Source organism: Schistocerca americana, chromosome 8 (genome assembly GCF_021461395.2).
Source record: "Schistocerca americana isolate TAMUIC-IGC-003095 chromosome 8, iqSchAmer2.1, whole genome shotgun sequence".
Classification (NCBI taxonomy): domain Eukaryota; kingdom Metazoa; phylum Arthropoda; class Insecta; order Orthoptera; family Acrididae; genus Schistocerca; species Schistocerca americana.
In genome coordinates, this window is record NC_060126.1 from 409,128,068 (window position 1) to 409,136,520 (window position 8,453).

Here is an 8,453-nt window from a genome sequence, read left to right on the forward strand (position 1 = left end):
AACTTAACACAAATTTCAATTTTTTTTTCAAATCTCCAATGCTTAAGTCTGTTGGTGAGATGTAATTCACGTGCAGTACAGACGATTGTTCTTTTAAAGTCAGAGTGTACGACATTGCCTACAAATATCAGCTTGTGAATGAATCCTTAATATCCGTCCTTATACATCATTCGTAAACGTCAGGAGAAACATGATGAGCACAGAAGAATGTGTTAAAGTTTTGATAGCGTCGAAAATTGTAGAACACACGTCCTCTGCCTGTGGAGGATCGTTGTAATTCTCTTGGGAGTTGCTGGACACCGAATGAGTCGAAATAGTAGGCTCGTATATACTACGGCAGTCGATTGCTCACTCTTTTATGCTGAATGTCAATACCATCACCACTGCTATTTTTTTCTCACCATTCAGTACACGTTTTACAATGGATTCTATTTCACGTTGCTTCGGCCCTTTGCATTATTTTGCAAATCAGTCAAAACCAATATTTCACGACAAATTTGCAGATATTTAGGCGGCTAGTTTACAGTTTTTGTGGGTCTTAGGAAAATGAGGTTCAGTGGGCCGGGTGTTCTCTGAAACTACCTCTCAGCGATATGTGTTGTTTTTTTCATTTAAAGTTATAGGCAGCGTGCCTAATATGTATGGTTTCTCACCATTGACACGGAATGTTTTGTCAATCCTAACGTCGCTGTAACGGTTAATGAAATCGGCAACATTGTCATCGTCGTTGTTGTGGAATTTCGCTGAGAGTTCATCGAGGGATTCAGTAACTTGTTTAAAGATTCTCGCAGCGTCTGATTCCACCTCAAATACCCTAACCTCAGCAGCCTTAATTTCTCTCGAACGGCCTACCGTGCTTTGATGACTTTATACTTAATCGACATCTCGCGTATATTAATCGGACTTTTGCGCAGCGTGAGGTTTCATATATCCACTCTTCTTCTTCTTATGCTGCTCCTCATTCTCGGTAACAGCAATTTTCCCCTCAGTTCAGTTGCCTGTTTTCTTATCAATTGCGTTAACTAGTTCACACGGTGTCCCCTTCTCAACGACAGCTATTTTCCCCTCAGTAAAGTCATTTACTTTTTGATCGATTTTATTAACCTGATCATTCAGTTTCAGAAGGGTATGATAATAAGTCTCTAGTTCCTCGCGTACGCCTCCAACTTTACGTTTGAGAGTTTGAATTTCCGCGTCCATGTACAAGCGAATGTTTTGTCTGTGCACACACATCCTATAAGAATGCGATCCCAGAATGCATGCGAATTTATCCACGGTGATGCGTATACTGATGTTCTCACCTCTTTCCATGGCTATATATACAGGAACTAGAATGAGATTTTCACTCTGCAGCGGAGTGTGCGCTGTGACTGGCAGAAGTACAGCTGTGAGTACCGGGCCTGAGTCGTGCTTCGGTAGCTCAGTTGGTAGAGCACTTGCCCGCGAAAGGCAAAGGTCCCGAGTTCGAATCTCGGTCGGGCACACAGTTTTAATCTGCCAGGAAGTTTCATATACAGGAACTCCTGGAAGGTCCGTCTATACCTATGATCATTCAGTTTTCTTACTTTATCAATAATGAGAAACCTATACTGTAAGTGATTCCAGGAATCTGCACGTATCTTCACAAAATCATTGAACGACATGTCGGTTCCTTAATGAGCCTGGTAAATGTGTTTTAAATTTGGATTGTACTGTTTGAATACTATAATTAGATTTTATTATCCCTCGCCTGCTGTTTTGGGATTCTGGAATATGTCTGACTCCGATAAAATACAGCAACAACCATATAGCGACCGAAACACAAATATTGTCGAATTTGATCTGGATTTTCCACAGCAACATCGTCAAATATGAACAAGAAATTTGGCATAACTTTTTCCGGTGAAGGGATACCACTGCTCTCACGAAGTGTTGTGTGTGTCACACCATCCACACCCTGCAATTGATGTGCAACAATGTTTCTCAAATTACACATACATGCTCAACGCAAGTTTCATCCGGATGTATTAGCAGCGACTTGAGAACGTTTGTCTTGCAACAGCTGGATGGACCCACAGTTAACCTACAATTATTGCACGTATGTTGTAGGGAAGGAGTACACCTTTATCCTTCCAGTCTTCTTGCATGTCGTCACATTTCCAGACGCTTACAATAAGGTCTTGAAGCTTCCCCCATCCTGCCATAATACCTACTACGTCAGCTATTGGAGCGCAACGGTCTTTAAAGAACATTGTGCTCTGACATGATACTAACTGTGTCAGGTATTTGCTTTTGCAGAGAATTTAGTTAAATGACACACTTTTCTGTTGTTCCATGTCTGTAGTGAAAATACTGGTGGGAGTAGCATCAGTACTTACAATTTAATGACAGGTAAGTAATAAAAACCCCTATGAGGTTATATACATGTTTTCAGTAATCATACACGGGATGCACTATATCAAAAGGTTATTTCTTTACCTTAACACCAGTACAGAATATAGAAAATAAACCCTTCTTGTAGGCACAGTATTCATCGTGTATTTCTCTCAAACTTGCTGGGATTCTGGAATATATCTGACTCAGATTCCAGAATCCCCGTTAGTTTTCGTTGGCACCATATTGACGCACTTTTCGAAGTCGTCTACATACACACTGTTCGTACTTAGATATTCTGCAATGTCCCTGTAAACAAATTTAACACAAGGCAGCCATCTCTTCAGTATTTCCAAAACAGTGGATAGCACCATCTGTAGACCGCACAAGTTTGTAACGGTGGAGTGCTGTAGATAAAGGGATCTGTCACTCGATTTCACATCGAGTGTAGAGTCATTGTTTAGTGTTGTAATGGACAGAGTTCGAGCAGCACAGTAAATGTCTTGGTGGAGGACAGCCCAGTTGATACTCGGTGGTCGACTGCTGCCTGATGTAGGCTGTCGCATGACAAGGTTCACCTCATTCCCCCTCCGTAAACCGCACTTTAACACTTTTAGCTCCATTATTGATCTCTATCTCAACACGCCAGTCTCTGTTTGCAGTTTTATCTGTACCAGTATGTAAATGCTTCGAACCACTAGCGATTAAATTCTACACCAAAGTGAGCAGTGGTGGTGCACAAGGCATAATTGGTACTTTCTCATCCACTACATCCTCACTTTGTCCATGCAGTATCACTGGAATAATCTGCAATGGTTCGTATGATCCAGCTGAGAAAATCCCATGACATCATACTGGGGTAGGGATGGTGGTTGGCTGGAGGGGTCAGGAGGGTAGTTAATTGATCAATTTAATTAAATTGCATATGAATTTGATATCAAAATTGGGGTAAGAGCCACATTTTCCTGCTACTCCTGGGGGTACCATAGTTAACCATTCTCCCATTAGGAAATGCCTTGGGGTCAATGCATTTGATTTTCCATGTGAGACTGGTCGTGAATTAATGGTGGCCTGTTACTGCAAATGGCTTAGTGAATTTAAGGCAGTCAGGTGGTGGAAGCTGTTATCTCTCGCATCTCCGGACACTTCGGCTATCTTACAAGGGAGACACGTGTGTATGACTCTTTTTACTATTTGTCTTCACTTTAAAATCCAATATCCATTCCGTAATTCAGCTAGTACTATAGCAGTTCCTAGGTGGTGTATGCGAATGGCGTTTGTCGAATACGTAGCTCTGTAAATAGAAGAGAATCTTGTAAGAGTGTTGTATGCTTTTCCAGTATATTTCAGTCCGCAAAGTGAAGTCGTGCTCCAAGTCGTATGAGTGATCTACATCTACATCTACATCTACATACATACTCCGAAATCCACCATACGGTGCGTGGCGGAGGGTACCTCGTACAACAACTAGCATCTTCTCTCCCTGTTCCATTCCCAAACAGAACGAGGGAAAAGTGACTGCCTATATGCCTCTGTGCGAGCCCTAATCTCTCTTATCTTATCTTTGTGGTCTTTCCGCGAAATGTAAGTTGGCGGCAGTAAAACTGTACTGCAGTCAGCGTCAAATGCTGGTTCTCTAAATTTCCTCAGTAGCGATTCACGAAAAGAACGCCTCCTTTCCTCTAGAGACTCCCGCCCGAGTTCCTGAAGCATTTCCGTAACACTCGCGTGATGACCAAACCTACCAGTAACAAATCTAGCAGCCCGCTTCTGAATTGCCTCTATGTCCTCCCTCAATCCGACCTGATAGGAATCCCAAACGCTCGAGCAATACTCAAGAATAGGTCGTATCAGTGTTTTATAAGCGGTCTCCTTTACAGATGAATCACATCTTCCCAAAATTCTACCAATGAACCGAAGACGACCATCCGCCTTCCCCACAACTGACATTACATGCTTGTCCCACTTCATATCGCTCTGCAGTGTTACGGCCAAATATTTAACCGACGTGACTGTGTCAAGCGCTACATTACTAATGGAGTATCCAAACATTACGGGGTTCTTTTTCCTATTCATCTACAGTAATTTACATTTTTCCATATTTTTCCATATTCTTTACACCAATTACAAATCCTGTCCAAGTCATCTTGTATCCTCCTACAGTCACTCAACGACGACACCTTCCCATACACCACAGCATCATCAGCAAACAGCCGCATATTGCTATCCACCCTATCCAAAAGTTCATTTATGTAGACAGAAAACAACAGCGGACCTACCACACTTCCCTGGGGCACTCCAGATGACCCTGAAGAAACGGGTTGCAATGTGCTTTGTTATTTTTCGCTGGAAAATAGAACTTGTTTTAAAGCGTCTGGTATTCCGCTGGAAAGCTTTCAGATGGGTTTTTCGTATCCCACTTCATTTTGCGGATACTAGTTCAGGGACAGTGAATTTACTGTTTATTTTTTCTGTATGCCTAACATTAGGGATGAAACGGACAATCCATGCCATTATGTGCAACAGTTTCCAATAAGAACTGTATTTTGATGCGTCAGTGGGATGCATTAACAGCTAAGGATTTTTTGTATGTATTTCCTGACTCTGGTAGTAGGTTACAAGAAGTTTGTTGTTGAGGCCATCTTTCAAATTTCTGAGGCAGCCATGAAGTTCATGCCACTATAGCATGAACGACTGTAATCTATTTATCAAAGTTCCAAGTGACAGCAATTCTGCCGTATCGTCAGTGGCATCTCTGTATCTCGAATACGATGTCGTTGAAATGTCACGTATTTCAGTTACTCTATTAGCAACAAACGTATTCCAGCGATTTGGATCGCTTCGTATCCAGCCGAGTGCCACCATTGAATCGCTCCATATTATTGTCTTAGCAATGAAAAATCCGATAGCCCGGCATAAATACCACAGAAGAAGTGAACTCAAAGGGCTGCTAGTAATTCAAGCCGCGGATGCGTTATCCTTTTGATGGGAGAAGCTCTGTTTTTACTCGCAACCAAGCGTACGAATGCATTTTTTATCTCGGATTTTCGAGTGTATAGCACTGCTCTGTATGCCCTTTCTGAGGCGTCATAAAAAAGGTGAATTTGTGAAACTTGCTGTTTTTTGACTGTGCCGACCCAGCCATCTTCGTACTCTGAACGACTGCAGATTAATGACTTGTGATGTCTAAAACTTCCATCCGGGGCTAAGTCTGGAGGCAAGATCTCGCGTCACTGCATGGCTTTACACCATGTATCTTGAAAGATGGTTTTTACACTAATCGATATCGGTGATAAGATGCCAAGAGAAACACAAAATTTCGGTGTCGTGCGGAGTAACACATTTAGTTGCGAGTCGGTCTTGTAATTTATTGGTTGTGAGAGAGTGATTGGAGACGATTGAATCTGATTCCGTATTCCAGTCGATGCCTAAGACTGTGGTGTGTTCTTTAACTGATCGCCCTTCCCTTTCCGTTGCCCTGCAGGGTATCAAAATTTGTTAATCATTTTGCCATTGAAGTTTCACTTGTTGCAACAGGCCTGTCACCTGACAGTATACAGATGTGCCCATATTGTCGTCCTCGCAGTTGGTGGTAAAGTCGTCCATGAAAGTGCTTTTATCTATACGTTCTGCTGCAATAGGGCAAGTGCCTTCAAATCTCGTAACCAATTTACGCAACGCTGCAGATAGGAGAAATGGGCTGCATCTGAGGCCAAGTGGTACACATGTAGATCTAAAAATTACGACGTCATTTGTAGTTAGCCAAATTGCATCTTCTTGAAACGAAACCAGAAATATCTTTTCAAAGCCTCTATCCCTTTCATGCAGTGGCAGTTGGAAGAATGCATGATTGCCATCTCCAACAATGACCTCTTGATGCACCCTGAGACGAATGAAAGTTGGTTGTATTTCAGGCAAAAAATTCGATTCTGAATCTAGTGTGTCATTCAGCGACGGCGAATCATTTTCTCGTGATGAAGCATCAAATACAATTCTCTATTTTGTAATTCCCAGTCTTTCCCTTTTCGATGCGTGATGAGGAAGGTAGAATATATCATTCAAAGTATCCTACTCGCTGATCCTTTCACCGTGCTCATTCTGAATATAGAGCTACATCTGTGAGTAATACATTTCAGGAAAATGAACGTTACTAGAAAATTTTACTTGTAACGGCGAAAAACGTCTTTCTGCCTTGCAACGATCCGTAGAAGGGATAACATCTTTCTTTCTTATTAATGAAACTACCCACCTGCCTTCCACCATTTGAATCGTATCATGGAAATTCTGCAGAACGGTGGCATGTTTCAGTGAGAATGATTGTCCTTTTTGCTCTTTTATCACCATCAGTTCTAAATTCCAGACCAATGGTAACACCGGTTCCCGTCAGATCACCGATGTTAAGCGCTATTGGGCTGTGCTAGCACTTGAGTCGCTGACCATCCGGCCAGCCAAGCGCTCTTGGCAAAGGGGGTGCACTCGGCTCTTGAGAGGCAAACTGAGAAGGTACTTGATTGAGAAGTAGCGTCTCCGGTCTCGTAAACTGCATACTGCCGCGACCATTGACGCCTGGGGGCTGAGAATGACACTGTGACCGGGTGATACAGTTGGCGAAGTTTAGTTTTTCAGTTCTAAGGCCCAGAAGCTAGCATGCGTAACAATGATCCTCGACCTGCGCCCACTGAAAACCCATCCAAATCTAGAAGGAAGAAGAACTGCCGAATCAGTAAGGCGTATTGGTGGGCCATGCTTTATTATTTTCCAATATTGGTCTGCATCTAATACGAATTTCAGTAGGGTACTAACGCTCGTTGCCCTTCGGATCATCAAAATGCAGATTATGGATGTTAATATCTTTAGGAACACCTGGAAGTTGTGAATACGTGTTTCTACTTTCAAAAGCGAAGAAAGTCAATGTATTTTCTGTTAAACTCCGTTCTGCTTGAAGTAAACAAACTGCGATTTGTTGACGTGAAATGTGGTAACACAAATTCTACGACAGCGTTGGTGGGCGTTGACTTCTAATCGCAAGCTGTTGACCAAATTAGTGCTGATAAAGCTACATTGGCTCCTGGGGTAGACTAAACTGCGCATTTTTGCTCAAGCTAGAGAGGATTCTTGATTCACTTTATAGGAAATACCAGAAATTGGTTGTATGTGGTGACTTCAATACTGATCTTGTATATAATTGTGCAAGAAAAAGGATATTGGTATATCTGCTAAATTTATATGATCCAATGCAGGCTGTGTTTTTTCTAACTAAGGCGCAGGGGAACAGTAGCACAACCATAGACAATGTTTTTATTCATTCTCCATTACTAGATAGGCATTCTGTTAGTAAAAGGGTGAATGGCCTTTCAGACCATGATGCACGAAGTTTAACAATAAACTGCTTTTGTACTCAAACAAATGCCACATGTAATTATAAACTATGTAGGAGAGTTAACTCAACGGTAATAGAGAGTTTTTTAAACCTCGTCGAGGAACCAGAGTGGCACGATGTTTGTAATGCCGGTAACATAGATGACAAATATAATGCTTTCTTAACACTTTTCTCATGCTGTTTGAAAGTTTCTTTCCACTAGAGCGTTCTAAGCGGGGTACTGGCAGTAAACAAAAGCCTGGGTGTCTGACTAATGGGATAAAGATATCATGTAGAACGAAGCGGGAATTATTCAACAATGTTAGAAGTAATCACAATCAATCTACAGAAGCCGATTAGAAAGAGTAATTGTAAGGTGCTTAAAAATCTTATTAGGAAGGCAAAGAGTATGTGGTACGCAAATAGAAAAGCTGATTCACAGGATAAAATTAAAACCATATGGTCAGTTCCGAACGAAGTGTCTGGTCATGAGCACAAGGTCGACGATATAATGTAAGTTCGTAGTAAAAATATTTCTGTTACTGATAAATCTATGTACAGAATTAGTAATAAATTTCTGAGCATTGGTGGTGAATTAAGTAAAAATTTAGTTTCTACAGGGAATTATATAACTCTCTTGGAAAATGCCTTTCCGAGATTGATGTCTGAAATACCACTTTGTGATACAGACAAGGGGGAGATTGAGTCATTAATTAATTCACTGAAGAGTAAGGACTCTCAT

The 8,453-nt window shown here is 41.6% G+C and overlaps 1 non-coding gene across 1 annotated transcript; it reads left to right on the top strand.

Moving 5' to 3' along the window:
• The first annotated feature begins 1,408 nt into the window (after positions 1-1,408).
• Trnas-cga lies at positions 1,409-1,483 on the top strand. The gene has a single exon. It is a non-coding gene; the product is annotated as a tRNA-Ser (tRNA).
• The last annotated feature ends 6,970 nt before the right edge of the window (positions 1,484-8,453 follow it).